The sequence below is a fragment of the Mus musculus genome, chromosome 18, assembly GCF_000001635.26.
Source record: "Mus musculus strain C57BL/6J chromosome 18, GRCm38.p6 C57BL/6J".
In the NCBI taxonomy this organism is placed as follows: Eukaryota; Metazoa; Chordata; class Mammalia; order Rodentia; family Muridae; genus Mus; species Mus musculus.
The window spans coordinates 70,663,547-70,684,097 of record NC_000084.6 but is presented as its reverse complement, the minus strand read 5'-3'; positions in this window follow the sequence as shown (position 1 = coordinate 70,684,097).

Sequence of the window (20,551 nt, the reverse complement as noted above, 5' to 3'; positions counted from 1 at the left end):
GGTGTATATGCCAGTGGCCTTTCTGGAAGGGGGTGGAGAAAAAGGGAAGTAGAAATTCTAATGTGAATCTACATTTTAAGCTGAGCACCAGTAGAATTCACTCAACTTCTTTTTTCTGGAAAACTTCATTCAGTTCCTTCTTTGAGTCACAGAGATTGGATGGATATGACCAAATACTATATACGTGTGAAAATGTCAAATTTAAATGTTTTATTTTACATAATGTATATTAATTTCAAGATAAATATAAATCACCTCCTCTAGGAAATGCCCCCTTATGACTTAAGTCTAGATTAATTAATTGTCCCAAGATCACAATGCATTTTCCTACTATGAACCTCATGGCTCTGTGTTTCTTCCTTACCCTGCCCAAGAATTATTCGGGTAGGCAACAACTCCACAAAGGAAAGACTCAGTCATAGTGTTTATCACTGTATAGCCACTGGGTGGCATTATGTGTTTATGGTGCATGCATGAGAACTATTCCAGAGAAGATGCTGAGGTCCGGACATTTCCAGATTGAGACATCCATAGTCTATTCCATTGCAGTTCCCTCACAGACAATTGGAAACGTGTTTATGGGGAGGCAGAAAATATAGCAATATTGAAAACTGTCAGTATAAGCAACCTTGCTAAGAAGGAAGAACAGTGGGAAGGAGGAGAAATAATAGAAGAAATAGAAGCAGGTTGAGATGATGATGCCCTTTCCTCCTTAGCCAAGGCTCTGCATTTAAAAAATAAGTAAGTAAATAAATTTAAAATTTTTTACATAGCTTTCTGAAATATTTTTTGAAGATAGAACTCTTAAATCTTTCGAAGAACACACATGGACAGAGAATTACCCTGCATGTCGTAGTAGACTGAGTGCCATAACAACACACTTAGATAGAGAGCTGATATATAGACCAAATGGACTCCTCAAAGTTCTAGAGGCTGGAAGTGAGACTGGAGTCAACATGCCCAGGTTCTGGTGAGATACTTCTAGGTTGCAGGTGGCCATTGTCTTAATACAACTTCGCATGACAGAGTGGTGACAGTGATCGCTGGGATCCTTTTATTCAGGCACAAATCCCATTTGGGAGGACTCTAACCTCATAACCTAGCTACCCTCAGACCCTCCACCCTAATGCTATCACATCGACTAGAGGTTAGAATTCCAACATTGCATGTAGAGGGGTTGGCATGGGGCGTATGCAGTCAACTGAACTACCTACACGTTTTGCCATCTCTGAGTGCTCAAAATCCACAAACATTGAGACTTTAAGTTCTATTCCAAGTACTTCCAATGGATTATTTAATTTAAACATCATAGCAGTTCTAGGAGGACAATCTTACTAATGTCCCCATTTCACAGATATGGAAACTGAAGGCCTAACAGTCTTTTGAGACTTCCTCTTAGTGATGGAAGCACTAAATAGTAAAGTAAAGTGAAAGCAAATGGGACAGAGGACTAGTATGACTTACGGAGGTCAACGAGGTCTATGTGTGACTTATCTACAAGGTCTGGGGCATTTTATGCTTTAAGAACAAAACCGTTTCCCCTTATCAGCAACACCTCTTTCACACTGTTCGCTCTCAGCGCTTCTCCTGGCACTGAGTCCTGGCAGCTGGTTGAACACATTAAATCAGCTCACAGGAATAAGCCAAACTCTATTAGTCACTCTGTAAAAATGCTAAGCCTATTTACTTATTATGAGTTATTCATAAACATCAGGACTAGACTATAATTTAGAGCCACCTGCAATGATTCCTGAAAGTAACAATATTTCATCATGACGATCTGATTAATTAACCTGTTCAAACAGAGCTCCAAATCAGGGGAAAAGGATCTATCCATCTCTATTGCAAAGCCATCCTTCTGGACCCATCAAGGAAGAACAAACCAGCTCATCTGAGGGAGTCAATTCAAATCACCAGATGGAGACTTTCCATACTAAAGAACTGCTGATAACTGATAACCTGTTACCTTTCCTCTCAAAAAACTAAATAAAGTTTTGCAAACTTTATCATTTCAGTCACATGTGTTCAGAAAGCAGTGGAGAACAGTTCATTGTGGCACAAGTCAGGACCATGGATGGGTTCCCTGGAGGCAGCGACTAGGTTACTCAGTACCTGGAAAGAAGAAGCATGGGCAGGGGGCTAAGACACAGTAGAATGTTCAGGGTGTTGGGGTAAAAACTATGCTCTTTGAAAATCCATACTATGCATGCTTTCTCCCATATATTATAATGCCATATGTCAATAAAAATTGTCAAAAATTAAGAGATATAGGAAAGGAATAACTCCTACTCAACTATAAAGTCAACCAGAGACTTAACTAAAGATGATACCGTTCCAACAGTTCCACATGCAGACATCCAATGAGACTCAATTGACTTGCCCATGAAATAATAACCTTACCTATTTCATATGCAGGTTAAATATAACTATATAGAAACTGCATACGCTTATTGCTAGACTCATATGTACATGCATGTATACATACATAAATGGAAATCACTGTGCATCACGCATCAATAGGGAAACATTCTGAAGAATGAATGGTTAGACAAATTTGTTATTATAAAAGCATAATACAATATATTAAAAAAACAGGGAAAACTATGACAGGCCATGTCATCATAAGAACCATCATTGTATATGTAGAGCATCATTGGTTAAACATCATTATGAAGTATAGCATTTTATATACAAAATATGTCTATGTGTATATATATATATATGTGTGTGTGTGAACATATACATATCAGTTTGTAACTTAAGAATTATACTATTATTATATTTATCATACCTTTTTACTACTAACAATGGCACATATCACTCTTATTTGAAGAGATTGTACCAAAACTGAAAACATTAATTTAAAAATACGTCCTACTATGGTTCATATGATAGGTTACACTAATCTTGCAACCATAATTTTGCTGCTTTCTATGGAGCCTGAATACTTGTTCCTGGCAAAGCCATCCCTTTCCAGAGTAAGTTAGCAGCCCTTGAGCAGGACAATTCTAGTTTCTTCAACCTCTTATTCAAATGAAAGCATCCCTTCAGTTGACAATAGAAAAGATTGTTCTTCCCAATTTTGAAAAGAGAATTTGAGGCATTCTATGCCATTAACCTTTTCTTTTTTAGTATATTTTTATTTGGTATATTACTCCTTGATAATGCCAAACAAATATACAATGGGCTTGTTATTTTATTGATGTTGTTGTTGTTGTTTCAAGACAGAGTTTCTCTGTATAACCATGCCTGTCCTGTAGATCAGATCTAACTGTAGATCAGGCTGCCCTCGAACACAGAGATCTGCCTGCCTCTGCCTCTCAAGGGCTGGGGTTAAAGACGGGTCAGCACCACCATCCAGCTAGTAGGTTCTCTATAAAGCCTATGACTTTACAGCCACAGATTCTTGGACAGATTTACAGTACCAGATTTTACAGTTCCATCCTGTGGGATCAGAAGACAGTTGGTTACCTCCATTTGTTCCTGACATTTAAACCATTCTTTCACCAGTAAGTATATTTGGTCAGACTGGTTGTTATTCATAGGATTCACAGCTATAGAAGATTACTAATAAGTTTTTTTTCCTGAGCATCATGCACAACATTTTCTGATATTACAGAAAACAATTCTCCAATCAGTATCAGCTTGACCTGGCCCTGTGGTCCAAGTGTCTAGTATCTGGTAATAGAGCTTATCATCAAGTTCTTGTGGGTAATCAAGAGCAATGGTGACAACTTATATTGTTTTTAGGGGTCTAGTGGTTTTCCTGACCAAAACCTCAAAGGGAAGTACCCCACACCCATCACTGGTCTTCTTGTTTGGTAATCAATAATATATGGGAAAAGCATGAAACCCCAATATAGGATAATTCTATTAAATATATACATATTAACATACATATGGAATCATATAAATAGGTTTGTACATTGCTTTAACAAACACCCTTAGCATTAACTATCTCCTCCTCTACCTGACCTTGTCATGTCTCTCCTCAATTAAATTTTTGTTCCTTCATAGCCTCTGTGTTCAACTTTCTCCTATGAAATCATTCTTTACTATTCTAAAGTTTGCCCCTTTATAGTTTCCCAACTTCTGCAAGTATTCCAAATGGAGCCCACACATTTAAAGATGTAAAGCGAGGATTCACATAGGAGAGAGAACATGAAGCTTTTGTTGGAGTCTCGATCACTTACCTTACTCAGTACGCTTTTTTCAAGTCCCATTCATTTTCTTGCAAATTCTATAATTTTGTTTTTTCTTTGCAAAACTCCATTGTGTATATATACCACATTTTACTCATTTGAAACTGCTAGGGGAAAAATTCGGGTGTATTCTCTCCCAAATATGCTCAGGCAAAAAGCTCCTGAATAGGACTCCAGGAGAGTAGGAAACAAGATCAAAAATCAGCTCACTAACGAGATCTCATGAAGTCAAAATGTTTCTGAACAGCAAGAGAAGCAATAAATACAGTAAAGAGGCAGCACAAAGAGTGGTAAGAATCTTTGTCAGATAAATAACTGACAGAAGGTTAGCATCTGTAATATACAAAGAACTCAGAAAACTTAAAAGAAAATCAAGAAAACAAACAACCCCACTGAAGATGGTAATGGATCTGAGCAGGATGATCTCAAAGGAAGAGTAAGAAATGTTTAAATGGCGTTCAGCATCCTTAGCCATCAGAGAGATGCAAATGAAAACTGCTCTGAGGCTCCATTTCACCTTAGAATGGCCAAGTTCAGTAAAATAAACGATAAACAGCGTAAGTATAGGGAAAAGGAAACCCTATTTACTGCTAGTGGGAATGCTAACTGACTCGGCTGCTACAGAAATCAGTGGGAAGCGTCCTCAAAAATCTAGAAGTAGGTACCACATCGCCAAGTCTTCTAGGCATCTGTATCTGTAAATCTCTATCTGATTACAGTAATATCTGTTTCTCCATATTCATTGGACAAATAGATGTTTGCACAATAGATAGAGAATGGCCAGATTTCCATCAACTGGTGAACAGATCATTAACACACTTTCTTAAGTTACTGAATTTTCCATCCACTTTCCAGGAAGTAAGATAACAGATTAAGGGAGGTTTCTACAGACCCGATGCCCCAGCCGTTGTCAGTTGGCTATGTATATCCTCCTTCCCTTCTTAGCTTGTGGGTCATTTTCACATAAAACCACCCTCCAGCTGATTTATTCTCTTTAATGATCAAGTATAATAGTTATATAGTTTGTACGACTCAGCAGTGCTACCCACTGTTCCTTGACTTCCTGTCTGGAGGCTGTAGAAGGCAGTGTCAGTATGTCAGAGTATGGCAGACCCCACATAACAGACTCTTCAGCAGGAAGTCACAAGTATGTTAGGAGTAAACAAGACCTGTCTTCTGTCATGTCTCAATCCCCTTGGCCGCTTGTGTCATGGAACACTTTTGACTCTAGAACTGTGACCAGCAGTGACACAGATTCAAATAGCTCCTCAAGGCTGTGGCAAGGCAGGTTTTGACATGTTGGTCACAGAGGTCACACACATACAAAAGGCACAGCAATCCTTGAGGGACTCTCATTCACGCTAGGAGCAAGCACCTGAACTCTAAATCAGATGACTGAAATTTCGTGAGGATAGGGGGAAGAAAGCTGCCAACAATTCAGGAGGAAGAAAGAGAGCAGGAGCTAGGAGGATTAGTCAGAAGACTGACACAACAGGATGATGCTCTCCTGGGTACCTTGATACTGGTTTCTGTCTGTCCTCAAGCCTTATGGTGATTTGAATAAGAATGGTCCCTAATGGCTCATGTCTTTGACTGCTTGGCCTTCAGTTAGTGGAACTAGTTGGAAAGGATTAGAAGGTGTGACCTTGGAGGATGTGTGTCACTAGGGGCAGGCTTTAAGATTTTAAAAGCCCCTGACATTCCCAGTTAGAGCACTTTGTCTGTCTGTCTGTCTGTCTGTCTGTCTGTCTGTCTGTCTGTGTATCTATGTGTCTCTGTCTCTGTCTGCCCCTCTCTATATGTATGTGTTGTGTTGTGTGTCTATGTATCTCTTTGTCTCTTTCTCTTTCTTAGTCTCTCTCTGTGTGTCTGTGTATGTCTCTCTTTCTCACTCCCCCCTTGTCTGTGTGTGTGTGTTTGTGTGTGTGTGTGTGTGTGTGTGTGTGTGTGTGTGTGTGTGTGTGTGTGTGTGGTGTGTGTCTCAAGGTTGCTGTCTCACCATATAAGCTCTAACTATAGTCCCAGTGCCATTCCAGTCTGCCTACTTCCATGCTCCTTCCTCCCCATGATGGTTATGGACTCGCCCTCTGAAAACATAGATCAGTCCACTAATTAAACACAGTAATAGAGAAAGATCCAAGACAACCATAAGCACGAGTTTCTGCTTCTGCTAAAATCTTTGATCTAAGCAAGCTGATAAGACTGGTAACTCCCCAAGCACATACTTCACCCAAGCCTACCTGCACTATACTGTGCCCAGTGGCACTGGACTCTCTTAAAACAAAGGAGGATCCTGGAAAATGAAGTCTTGGCAAGTAGGTGGGAGTATGCGAATAGAAATGCCTTCTTCTCTGGTCTCCCTGAAGTTAACATGAGTACAAATGAAGCAGCCACAAGACCCTGAGCCCAGCAGCTAGCGGAGCTCTCAGCTTACTTCACGGGCAAAAGATTCTGCCCTTACTGAGAACAGTGTGCTGGGTTCCCAGGTCCTTTGACAAGTCTCCTAAAGAACATGGTATTCTCTCAATAGCAATGAAATGCCATCGTAGTTTACTAATCTCTGTAAGGATTTCCATACCTAATAAATACCTTCACAATCATAGTGAACAATTGCAACCTACGAATGAAATCAGTTCAAAGAAACTAGGCTGTCATTTCCCTCTAACTGAGGCAGAGTGGTATGGAACAGTCTAGACTATATCAGAGCCTCAGATACAGAGAGAATAATTATCTCATGAAATATTTAGTCATGGCTTTGAGATCTACTTACACATGTATATACCTATTAATGCATATGATGTGTATGAGTATGCAAAGCGAGTTATAAGATAAAATGTCTTCCTGTGAGTTACAATCATAGTGTTTAAAATCCAGTCTTGTAACCAATGCCCCCGTCTTATATGGAGACTACTGAAGTCCAAGAAACAAGATAACTTGCATAAAAACAAGCACTTAGTGGCAAAGCTATAATTATAGTGTAGTTCCCCCACTCCTTGATGGTTATCTTGCACCTCAGCAGTTCTTCAAACTCAGACTTAGGCCACATCCCCACCTTCGCCAGCAGCTCCTTCCTGCCTAGGACTTGAATAGTAATGCATTTTTAGTAACTCCATTCATAGTCTTCAACAAAAATTCTAAGCTAAGTAGTAATGCCAACAACAGCAACCTTTGTTGAGCTCTATGCTAGACAGATGGGGAGCCTGAAGCTTAATATCAAGGTGTTTATTTGTTTGTCTTGTAAATTTCCTCACTAAGTATGACAGAAGGAATATAGCCAGGGGCACTGTGAGTGCTTATTAACAAAGGTATTTCTTAAGAAGGCCTTGCTGATAAACTAGACAGTCCCATTTTTTCCTTTATGATCTAAGTCTCTCATAGGCAGAGCTTAAAGTGGTTTTTTTTTTCCTTAAAAGGGGGAAAAAAAACTTTCTTTAGATACAGTGATGACCAAACCCACAACCGAAAAGAGCTCTCCTACATAATAACAGCCTGATCGTCAAGGTTCAAATTGCTTGCAAATTGCATAGAATTCTTTCAAGAGATTTGAGTCAAAGGGAGAAAAACAAACCAAAAAAAGTTCTAATATTTTCAATTAATCTGTGCACTCAGAAAAGTTGCCACAGAGAAGAAAAATTAATACTGGTTTTCTTCTCCTCCGCCTCCTCCTCCTCGTTCTTTAAATATTTAACAAGGAATTGTGCAAGGGGCTTACATTTAACTCTGGGCCTGCAAGAAAATATTTATGTTCATGTTTCTGAAGATAAATCCTCTAAAAACCGTGGCCAGCTTGCAGGAAAGTGCACACTGACAGGTGTTTCAAAGACAGACATTTTATTTTGGTTTTGCTTTTTCCCCCCTTGGGCAAATCTGGGAGTCCTTGTATTTCTTGTAAGATTTCTATCTGGTGAGGTGTTCCACACATATGAATACTAAAATAAGCAGACACACCATTCAAAGTACAAGAAGAGTGTAGACAGAATGGATTTGTTTAGAATCCAATGGCACCAGCTTGAGTGTTAGGAAGACTGTGCACTGAAGTTCCCCAATTCACTGAGTTTACACTATGAGCAGAGGAAAAAGAATGGCCCGCTAAAATGCGCATCCTACCAACTGGGTCTACAGGCCACAAAGTAACTGGATTAATATGTCAGAAAGATACTACATTAGTTAAGCCCCAATTCATCTCCAATATAAGTAGATCCCTATTTAACCAATATTTTTCTTGCAAATATTTTAAGTTAGTTATTTGTTGCTAAATCCTCATTTTTTTCTTTTAAAAAATGCAGCATTCACAATAATAACAATAGCTCATGTTTATGAAATACTTACTTATGCCAGTCATTGTTCTAAGGACCACGCATGTCTTAACTCCCTTCACTTTCAGAGTTAATGGATAAAATAGACAAAGGTGAGTTCTAAACAAAAGGGTATTTTATCTGCTCTGTCTCCACCACTGAAAATGGTATCTGCTACATGCAAAATAGATGTTCACTGAATGTTTGCCGTTGAAACTATCCACTATGCAAAGGTCAAAGGTGAATAATACAGAAGTCTATGGTCCAAGAGCATCTTAGTCACTTTTTCCTTTGCTGTGATTAAATATCCTGACAACAGTGACTTCAGGGAGAAAGCGCTCATTCTGCCTCCTGGTCTGAAAGCACAATTCATCCTGATGAGGAAGCCCCAGCAGAGGGGCTGGATGCAGTTGGTCACATTGCATCTACGAGGAAGCAGAGAGGAAAGGAACTATTTGTACTCTGCTCATTGCCTCCTTTTATTCAGCCCAGTGCCCTAGCCCATGAGATGGTTTACTCCCATTTCCCCATTTCAGGTGGGTCTTCCAACTTCAGTGGATACAATCTAGACATGCCTCCACAAACTTTTCTCACACTTGTCTCTTCCGACAAATTGACAGTCAGTATTAACCATCACAGGGAGATATTATAAAATCAAACAATAACTCAGACCTAAGGGCTTACGGTGCTATTCAGTGGATTCGGTGGTGACCAGGTACTAGATCTTTCTAAGTGCTCTGCTCCACAGCAAACTTTTTTCCAAGATGGTTTCTAATCGAAGAGGTCTTGTTAGAGGAAATTATGAAAGCGAGTAAATAAGACCTCTTTATTTGAAGTAGGCACAGCTAACATTTCAGAATGATTCAATACCGTCGATAAATTTCAATAGTTTAATTACTGGGTTAAAGTGCATGAACTCAAAGATATGTGTTTGGCATTGACAAAACAGAGCCTGCTGTCCTCATTAAAAAGCAGGGCCAGCTCATTGTGGTTTCAAATTACATTTCACTAGCAGCTAATGAAGTGGAATGTTTTGTCATAAGTTTACTACCTGTTTAAATATATTCTTTTGAAAGGCATCTATCCATATCTTTATTTAAATTTTTTGAGGATCTTATACACAAGTACTCAGTTTACATCATGACTGCCCTTCCCTCTTCCTTTCTCCCTCCCACCTCCTCCCATGACCTCATCTATGATCATTATTGTAGCACACATGTACACTCAAAAAGTATCTACTGAGATCATTTAGCGTTGCCCTTAATGTGGTCAAAACCAACCACTTGAGATTGGATAACCAATCAGTCAGAAAGATTGAATAACCAATCAGTCAGGCTAGAAAGAGCAACTACTGTTTGCCCATGGCTCTGCATCCCAGGATGGGGACTTGGGAATGCTCCTCATTCCTCAGTAACGTGTTGTTGACTAGTGTGGTTGTTAAGCAAGTCTTGTCTAAACAATTGAGCTTGCATGGGTGTAGCAACTCTTTTCCTGCTCAGAAACCATGACAGCACAGCAGCAAGCATCCTGTTCTGGTTCTTCCAAGCTTTCCACCTCCTCTTCTATGAAATTCCCTGAGCCTAAAGTATAGGAATTATGTTACAGATGTACCAACGGGGGCTAGGCAATCTGCACCCGCTTATTCTTTCCACCGTCACAAGCTCTAGGTCTGCTTAGAGGCCTCCATCTGCTGCAAAATGAAGCTTCCATAAAGTATCTGTCTGTCATTACAAGGATAAGAATTTAAAACATAGTTAGGAGCTACATTTATTCAGGAAAGTGGTAGTAGTAGGTTCTCCTCCAGAGTCTATGGCTTCTTCAGGCATGAGTTGTTGGTTATGATTACATACCAGGCATGAATACCCTCCTATTGAGCAGGCCTTAAATCCAATCAGACAGCTGTTTGTTGGCCACAAAACCCAAATGCCCCTAACACACCATTGGGAATATCTTGCCAAGGAAATCATTGTTTTGGCTCCCAGACATTATAGCTGGATAGAACTATTCTCCCTTGGCAGCCTGCACAGCTCCTGTGGGAACTGTGAGAGCTTAGACCTCAGGGCAGAGGCATTCAGGTCAGTCTCAGCTCGATATCTCTAAGGTCTGTGTCTGAAGTGTGTGGAATTTTCACCAATGGGGTCTTACCTTGGAATTCTGGGATGCTTTTTGTTGACTTTGTGAAATGAGACTCTAGAATACAGAGTGGAAGTTCATTTCTGGTTGTGCTAGTGCTCAAATGTGGCTAACTTCAGGTCAGGCCAAGTCAGCCTTTTACTCTGTGCTGGTTATTTATTTACCAGAGAGATTGCAGTTGATTCCAAATCCCTTGTAACTGGTGGGATGGGTGCTTTGGTGACTGAGATTCAAGTGAGTCCCCTGTTGCAGCTCCAAGCTTGGGCTGGGCGTGGAAAGGCAGCACTGAGCAAGGGACCTAGCAGATTCTCTGAAAATACACATGCCTGTGGATGGCTCCAGGCTGGAACACATTCATGTGATGCAGCAGGGTCTGGGGGAGCAGGATGAATGGGGGCAGGGAGAGGCTGAGGATCCTGAGTTCCATTTTCCACCAAGAAAGCAGATAGATACAGCTCCCGCATGGACCTGGGCCTGGAGTGGTGACATGGGATGAGGATCCTCTGTCAGACAGAGTAAAACAGAGCACAGATGCATCTCCTAGCACAGCTTGAGCCTGAAAAGACATGGCGTGGGAGGAGGGAGCTCGCGCGCTCTCTCTATTAATATCCTTCTCCACTTGTAAATTGAGGTTGATTTGCCATTACAGTTTTGTTAGATCTTTATATGTCTTGAATATTAATCTGTCAGATAGTTTGCAAATTTTCTCATTCTGTAAGTTGTCTCTTGCCTGCTGATTGATTATCCCCTTCGCTTTGCAGAAACTTCTTACGTGGATATAAATCTGTCTATTTTTGTTTTTGTTATCTATGTTTGGAGTGGTCTTTTTTTTTATCCAAAGACCTCATTGCCTATACTCTCATGAAGTGTTTCCTGAATGCTTTCTTCTAGTCCTTTTATAAATTCACTTCTTATTGAAGAGACATGAGTACAAGATTGGAGAACAGGGACTCAAAAATTAGGAATACTCAGTTTGAGTCTCTACAGCATGCACAGTGAGCATAGGACACAATGGCTGAGCCTAGTGACTGTTGCCTGTAATCACAGCACTTGAGAGGCTGAGGCACACAGTAAGTGTGAGCATGGTACAAAAGACAGAGATTTTTTCCCTCAAAAACAGTCACTAGTAAGTTGGAAATGCTGACACAGTCCTGTGATCCTGAAACCTGAAGATCTGAAACAAGAAGTCTGAGGCCAGACTTGGCTACCAGCAAGACACTCCCTCAAAAGAAGGAATAGCCATGCGCATTTCTGAGTAAACCGAGGATGGGTTGTTTAAAGCAATGTAGGCACAGTGATGACAAAGTTACAGAAATGTTCTCAACTGAGGAATATCGAATGGCTGAGAAGCACCTAAAGAAATGTTCAACATCCTTAGTCATCAGGGAAATGCAAATCAAAACAACCCTGAGATTCTAACTCACACCAGTCAGAATGGCTAAGATCAAAAACTCAGGTGACAGCAGATGCTGGCAAGGATGTGGAGAAAGAGGAACTCTCCTCCATTGCTGGTGGGATTGCAAGCTGGTACAACCACTCTGGAATCAGGTTGGTGGTTCCTCAGAAAATTGAACATTGTATTACCTGAGGATTGAGCTATAGCACTCCTGGGCATATACCCAAAGGATACTCCAACATATAACAAGGACACATGCTCCACTATGTTTATAACAGCCTTATTTATAATAGCCAGGGGCTGGAAAGAATCCAGATGTCCCTCAACAGAGGAATGAATACAAAAAATGTGGTGCATTTAAACAATGGAATACTACTCAGCTATTAAAAATCATCAATTCATTAAATTCTTAGGCAAATGGAAAGAACTAGAAAATATCATCCTGAATGAGATAACCCAATCACAAAAGAACATGGTATGTACTCACTGGTAAGTGAATATTAGCCCAAAGTCTCAGAATACCCAAGATACAATTCACAGACTACATGGAACTCAAAAAGAAGGAAGGCCAAAGTTTGGATACTCCAATCTTTCTTAGAAGGGGGAACAAAATACTCAAGGGAGGAAATACGGAGACAAAGTGTGGAACAGAAACTGAAGGAAAGACCATCCAGATACTGCTCCACCTGGGGATCTATCCCATATACAGTCACCAAACCCAGACACTATTGTGGATGCCAGGAAGTGCTTGCTGACAAGTGACTGTTATAGCTTTCTCCTGAGAGGTTCTGTCAGAGCCTGACAAATACAGGAGTGGATGCTTACAGGCAACCATTGGACTGAGCATAGGGTCCCCAAAGGAGGAGTTAGAGAGAGAACTGAAGGAGTTGAAGAGGTTTGCAACCCCATAAGAATAATAATGTCAACCAACCAGACCTCCAAGAGCTCCCAGGGACTAAACAACCAACCAAAGAGTACATACACATGAAGGGACCCATGGGTCCAGCCACATATGTAGCAGAGTATGGCCTTGTCAGGCATCAATGGGAGGAAAGGCTCTTGGTCCTGTGAAGGCTCGATGCACAGTGTAGGGGAATGCCAGGGCAGAGAGGTGGGAATGGATGGGGGAACACCTTCATAGAAGCAGGGGGAGGGGGCTAAGGGAGGGGGTTTCCAGTGGGGTGAAACTGGGAAAGGAAATAATATTTAAATTGTAAATAAGTAAAACATCCAATAAAAATATTTTATTTATATATGAAAAGATAATATTATTTTTAATAAAACTATATTCTAAAATATATTTTAAAAAGAAACATTAACTACCTTGTATGGTCAGTTCATATTGCAGATACCACATCATACCCCATAAATGCATATGGTTATTTGATGTTCATCAAAAAAATATTTAAGATGAAAACGGTAATTCTGAGACCATTTTGCTGGCATACACCTTTGATCACAGCACTTGGGAGGCAGAGCAGGGAAATCTCCATAAATTCAAGGACAGCCTGGTCTATATATCAAGTTCCTGGCCAAACAGAGCTCTGTAGTGATACTGTGTCTCAAATTTAAGGAAAAAAAAAGGAGAGAAAGAGAGAGAGAGAGAGAGAGAGAGAGAGAGAGAGAGAGAGAGAGGGAGGGAGGGAGGGAGGGAGGGAGGGAGGGAGGGAGGGAGGAAGGAAGGAAGGAAGGAAGGGAGGGAGGAAGGAAGGAAGGAAGGAAGGAAGGAAGGAAGGAAGGAAGGAAGGAAGGAAGGAAGGAAAGAAGGAAGAGAGAAAGGGAGGAAGAGAGAAAGGGAGGAAGAGAGAAAGGAAGAAAAAAGTGTGGTGGTTCAAATATGCTTGGCCCCAGAGAGTGGTACTACTAGGAAGTGCAGCATTGTTGGAGGAAGCGTGTAACTTTTGGGAGTGGGCTTTGAGACCTTCCTCCTAGCTGCTCCTCCAGCACCATGCCTACCTAGATGTGGCCATGGTTCCCCCCATGATGATAATGGACTGAACCTCAGTACCAGTAAACAAGCTCCAATTAAAGGCTGTCCTTTATAAGAGTGACCTTGGTCATGGTGTCTATTTACAGCAATGGAAACCCTAACTAAGACAGAAAGAGACAGACAGAGAAAGAAAGGAAGAAGAAAAAAGTATTTCTGATTACTTGATCATCAGACAATGAATAAATGTGTAAAATTATCATAGTGTAGCAAATAAATTTGTAAAATTTAAAAGAATATCAAGAATAGCCTTGACCAGGGATAGTTTAAAAAGATGTGTACACAAAAACTTTATTAAATGAACATTTGTTAAAGTGAAGCTTCCGCTTTTCTGTCATCAATCTACATCCTCCCAGCAACTATAGGCAACATTTGAAGAAAATGTCATTGTTGACTACCTATATGGCGCACTGTAATAATGGGGAGATGCTTCTAAAGCCTAAAAAGGGACTGTGAAGAGCAACTGCAGAGCTCCCTCCATAGATGAGCTGTCAGGCATGTGCATACACCTTCACGACTCCCAACCAGCACCCCTCCCACAGTGATGCTCTGAGTCAAAAAAGGTCATTCGCACACACGTCAGTACGCCCGGGATCCAGACATATTTTGACAAATATTTTAAAAAGTCAAAGAAACATTCTAGAGCAGCGATTCTCAACCTTCCTAATGCTGAGACCCTTTAACACAGCTCCTCAGGTTGTGGACCCCCAACCATACAGTTATTTTGTGGCTACTTCATAACTGTAGTTTTGCTACTGGTTTGATAATTGAAATATCTATAGGCAGGATATGTGATATCCGACCACAAAGGAGTCATGATTCACAGGTTAAGAGCCATTGCTCTGGAGCCTTGAGATTAGCAAATATCCAAAGAATGCTCAGAAAAAGAAGAAAAACAAAAAACAAAAAAAAACTAAGAAAGCCTAAGATAAAGAGGAGAGAAGGAAGAAGTAGAGAAAGGAGATCTTTCTAAGTCCTGCTCATCCTAAGCAAAAGGATGTGAAGGTAGCCAAAGGGTGAGATGCCACAGTCATCTTCCAATTAGAAGCAGAAATTAGCACCTGACCAAAAAGCTCAACTGTTGATGAGCAGAAACCAAGAGGAAGTGGCCAATAACTGGATTCAGATCATCAGGATATGAATTGGGTACCAAGATGTGCGTTTAAGAAGTAGTGCCCAAGGAAACTCAAAACCAAATGGTCTGAGGCAGAATGAAACCTGCTATTCACCACCGTTAGGGAAGTAGTTTTGGACACACTTTTTGTTTTATGAAAATAGATTCCTTTCTCACATAATATATTTCACTCGTGGTCTCTGCTCCACTACTCTTCCCAGTTCCTCCCCACTTTCATCTAGATACACTCCCTGTCTGTCTCTCATTAGAAAAGAAAGTGCTTCTAAGAGATAATTAACAAATAGAACATAATAAGATAAAACAGAAAGTTGGACAAGACACAAAACAAGGAAAAGAGCCCAAGAAAGGACACAAAAATCAGAGACCCACTCATTCATATAGTCAGGAATCCCATAGAAACACTACCCAGGAAGCCATGATATATATATATAGGCAGGACCTGGTGCGGACCTGAGCATTCCACCTCAATCTCTACAAATTCATTGGTGTTTTGATGATATTGATTTAGAGGAATTGTTTGTTTGTTTTGATGTCCTCCATCCCCTCTTACACTCTTTCCTTCTCTTCATGGTTCCCTGAGTCCTGAAGGGAGGGACTTAGTGGAGACATCCCATTTAGGGCTGAGTGTTTCAAGGCCTCTCAGTGTCTTCATACTATCTGGCTGTGGGTCTCTGTATTTTTTTCTCATCTGCTGCAGGAGGAAGCCTCTCTAATGATGGCTAAACAGGAAGACACTGATCTCTGAGTATAGCAGGATGCCATCAAAAATCATTTGATTATTGCATCTCTCTCTCTCTCTCTCTCTCTTTCTCTCTCTCTCTCTCTCTCTCTCTCTCCCTCTCTCTCTCCCTCTCTCTCTCTCCCTCTCCTTAGACCAGTAGTATTTATTCAGTTCTATCCTATGTTCGTGATGTATGTATTCTCTGGTTCTTGATTACCCAAGCAGTGTTAGATACTGAGTCCATCTGATGATGGAGTAAGTCTTAAGTCAACTCAAATAGTTGTTGGTTACTCCGAGATTTGTTTCACCACTATGCTAGCATATCTACCCTAGCAGGCAAGACACCACTGTAGGTCAAAGGTTTGGGGATGTCCTGGTGTTTATGTTTCTCTTTTGCTAGAGATGAACATACATTTCTAATGCAGATATTTTTATCATATACACATGAATCGCTGCATTCATATCTTATGAACCCTGCAAGCCATTTGCACAAAATAGATATATTTTAATGGGATGCAATCAATTTAAAAGTGAGTATGTACCCATAAATGATCTTTTTTTTTCATAGAAAAATACACTTTAACTAGAAAGGAAAATGAGAGGTGAGCCTATGATATGCAATTGGAGGATCTGTGAATCCCATACAAAAGCTCCAGAAGGGAGGGAGGGTGCCTGGTGAGAATGATGCCTGCTGGCAGGGTACCAGATTTAAAGACCCAGAAACCTGACCACCATCAAATACCCAAAAGGGAAATTGCAACCTAGCTCCTTCTGATTTGTCTACTTCAAAGAGCTGTGACGACTAGAAGGTGTAGCACTCATCCTGTTCTTGATCATTTTTATATTATATTTCCACATGTTTCTTATACAATTTCTTTAAGATTTTGCAGTCAGAATCATTCTACAGAATGATTTTGACAGTTAAGCAGCCAATACATTATGACTCTGAGATCCAGTCCTGAGGCACACATTCTGAATTCATTAGCTTCATATAATACTTGGTTCTATTTTACTTTTAATGTTTAATAAATTCATCCTTAGCCTCTATATCCTTTTGCATATACCAAAGAAGTGTTGAGTTATACTTCCTTAGTTACACTCATCCTATATTATATTTATTTTATTTTATCTTATTTTATTATTTCATGTGTGGACTTCTATATGCATGTATGACTGTGTACCACATACATGCAGTCCCCTGGAGGCAAGAAGATATTGGATCCCCTGGAATTTCAGTTATGAATGGTTGTGAGTCACCATGGGGATGCTGGGAATCAAACCTGGGTCTTCTGCCAGAACAACAAGTACTTCTAACCACTGTCCCAATTCCCTAGTCCACATTCATCTTTTCAGCTGAGGCAGTCTTTGCTTGTAATTATTGCTCCTACAGCTTTTTTGTCAGCATCATCACTATCTTAAGTATTCTTGCTTGCTACTGTAGCCAAAAATCTGCTTTTTTCCCTCTGCACGATCTTGCCTGGTCTTAATTATTTTTTTCACACAAAAGTCGATAAAAGTCAAGTAATGGGTCTTAAATCACAAGTTCACTTCATGTCATTCTCTCAAACCAGAAGAGATTCATTCTTTCACCAAAAAAAAAAAAGCAATTCAAGGCAGAAATACTAAGTCAATTAAATAATGAAAAAATAAAAGTAGTCAAAACAGGGGCTCCACAAGATATGGCTCCAGAGATAATAGAATTTGTCCCAAGTCTGACAGCTTGAATTTGACATCCCAGAGATATATCCTGGAAAGAGAAAGTCAACTTCCATAAACTGCCCTCTAACTTACACACACACACACAATAAACAAACAAACAAACAAACATTTTAAGATAACACCCAGCACTCTGGAGGCAGAGGCAGGTATATCTCTGAGTTCAAAGCCAGCCTGGACTACAGGGAAAGTTCCAGGTCAGCCAGTGACAAAGAGAGTAACCCAGAAACCCTGTCTTGAAAAACCAAAAAAATATAATAGCCAAAACAGTCTTGCAAAAAAGGAAAGACTCTGAAAGGCTCATACATTACATGGATAAGACTTACCTCAGAGCAACAGTCACCAAGCAGTGTTGAACGAGATAAAACTGACAATATATGCATGCCTATATACATTTATTTATTTTACATACATACATGCATGTACATACATTTTATCAGTGGAAGAGGATCTAGTGTCCAGAATGAAGACCTTAAATTACAGACAAGTGATTTGTGATAAGAACGTAAGACAACTATATAAAGACAGGACATCCCTTTCAACAAATAGTGCTGAAACTCGATGTCCACAAATAAAAGAGCAAACTTAGAGCCCACCCTCAAGTTGCGTATGAAAATTAACTCAAAATTAACTTACCAACATAAGAACTAAAATTGCAAAATTCCTTAAAACTTAGAAGAAAGGAATCCTCAGTCCCTGTTGATGGGAGTTCAAACTGGTACAAACTGGTACAGCCACTCTGGAGATCAGTGTGGATAATTCTCACAAAGGAAAAAAATATATATACACACACACATATGTATATGTATATGTGTATATGTATATGTTACATATATGTGTAGATAGATAGATAGATAGATATGTATATATATACATATATATGGATATATGCATATATATGACTACTATATAACCCAGCACCCTCCTCCACGGGTACTTCTTCAGTCATGTTCATGTCTGCTCTATTCACAACAGCTGGAAAATGGAGGCAGACTAAGATGCCCACCAGCTGATGGATAAATAGAGAAATGGGGTATCTATACACAATGGGATTCTACTCAATTGGAAACAAAAATAAAAATACGGAAATTAGAGGTAAATGGGTGAAACTGAAAAATATGATCCTGGCTGAGGTACAGATCCAGAAAGACAAATGCTGCTTGGGTATGTAAAGAAGCCGGGGAGTAGAAAGAAACCATTTAGAGACCGGGAGAGGAAGAGCTCCGAAGAGTGCCTAGTAGGATGCAGGTGTTATAAAGAGGGAAAATAGGAGGGGGGCACTTTACTGAGGGAGGGAAGAAGGAGCAAAGAAATATCACTAGGGATGTTTGAAAAGATTATAACATATTATTGTATAATCTCACTTAAAATTACACTATATATACATATTATATATAATTGGAGTTATACATTATATATACATAATATATATGGAGTTATACCACATAAAATAATAATATTTTCCTCAGGATTTATAAACTGACAGAAATGCCAGGCAAAAGAGCTTTGGGTCAGAGAGACCCAAGAGATTCCAAAAACAGTACAGGCTATATCTTTTGTCTTTTGCTGCCTCCCAGAGCTTGAAGGTAAGAGCCTGTTGCTGAAGGCACTGTATGCATCAGGCACTGCATTTAGAGAGGTGGAGTAGGAAGTGACCCAAAAGCCTCCTCCCTGAGGACCAGCTCTCCTAGTTATCAGAAGGTGCTGTGCAAGCTGCCAAGGGAGTAAAGTCATCAGCTCACAGCAATGACCACACAGAACGATTCCCAGTGGTTAAACAGTGGTGTTATTGTCTTGAGGATCACTAACAACTGTCCAGTTGGACTTAAGAGCCACCCTGTAGGAGATAAATAATCCCTGGTAGCCAACTACAAGTAGCCAACTGTAGCCCAGCAGCCATGGATGAACTGGGTTACCTGAAAGGGAGGCTGGAAATGAAAACGGGGGGGGGGGGGGGGCTCGAGAGAAGGATGAAGCCAAGACAAACGTTTCTGATCAAGGCTCAAAGTTTAATAGTCAGCACTGTGTTTATATAGGGAGAGCCCACAGACCCATCCTTCATTTCAGCTGAATTGAGTTGCAAAGCAAGCTCAGCAGGCAGTCTGCTCCTGTAGGAAATTAACCTTGGTCATTAAGGTCCAACTGAGGCAAGCACTTAAGGTCTATTTTGCCTGCTCAAGGCTGGGAGGAGGGCACAACCAACTACCTGCAGCTTAAGAAGACCATAGACCCTACAGGATAAGCTAATACTGCTGTTCCTAAATCAAGATCACTTCTAACAATATTCTATAAATATGTATTCTTATACCCATAAAGAAGTGTATCTGTCACCTCTCATCAAAGAAGCTTCTTTTATAAGCAAACAGAGGCTACTAAATAAATCTAAAACAGGCCAAATGCAGATAAGTTACCATGGGTGAGTAACCCCAGTTGGTACCTCTATACATGACACAACCCTTATACCTTGCAAAAGATGGAGTAGAAAGACCGTAGCAGCGAGAACAGGACACCAGCTACAAGACAGTATCTTCTAAACATGTCAGAGATGCTATGCCCGTGAGTTCTCAATGATATGGTTACCTAAATAATATTTGCATAATGACAGAACCAGTCAGCATGCCAGCATAGCAAGGAAAAATTTCACAGCCCCACATCCATAGAAAAAGAGCTACAGGCAATCAAAGGGCTGCTGAGTGAGGCGGGGCTAGTTTTCACCACAGAAGACTACCCTGATAAGTTATCTAAACCCAAGTGGCCCACCCTAAACACAGGAGGACTAAGACCCTAAACACTAATGAATTCAGCAAGTTCTCTCTCTCTCTCCCCCTCCCCCTCCCCCTCCCCCTCCCCTTCCCCTCCCCCTTCTCTCTCTCTCTCCTTCCTTCCTTCCTTCCTTCTCTCTCCCTCTGTGTGTATAGCTGCAATAATTATAGAAGAAGTGGTCATAAACTGGAGAGGAATTGGTA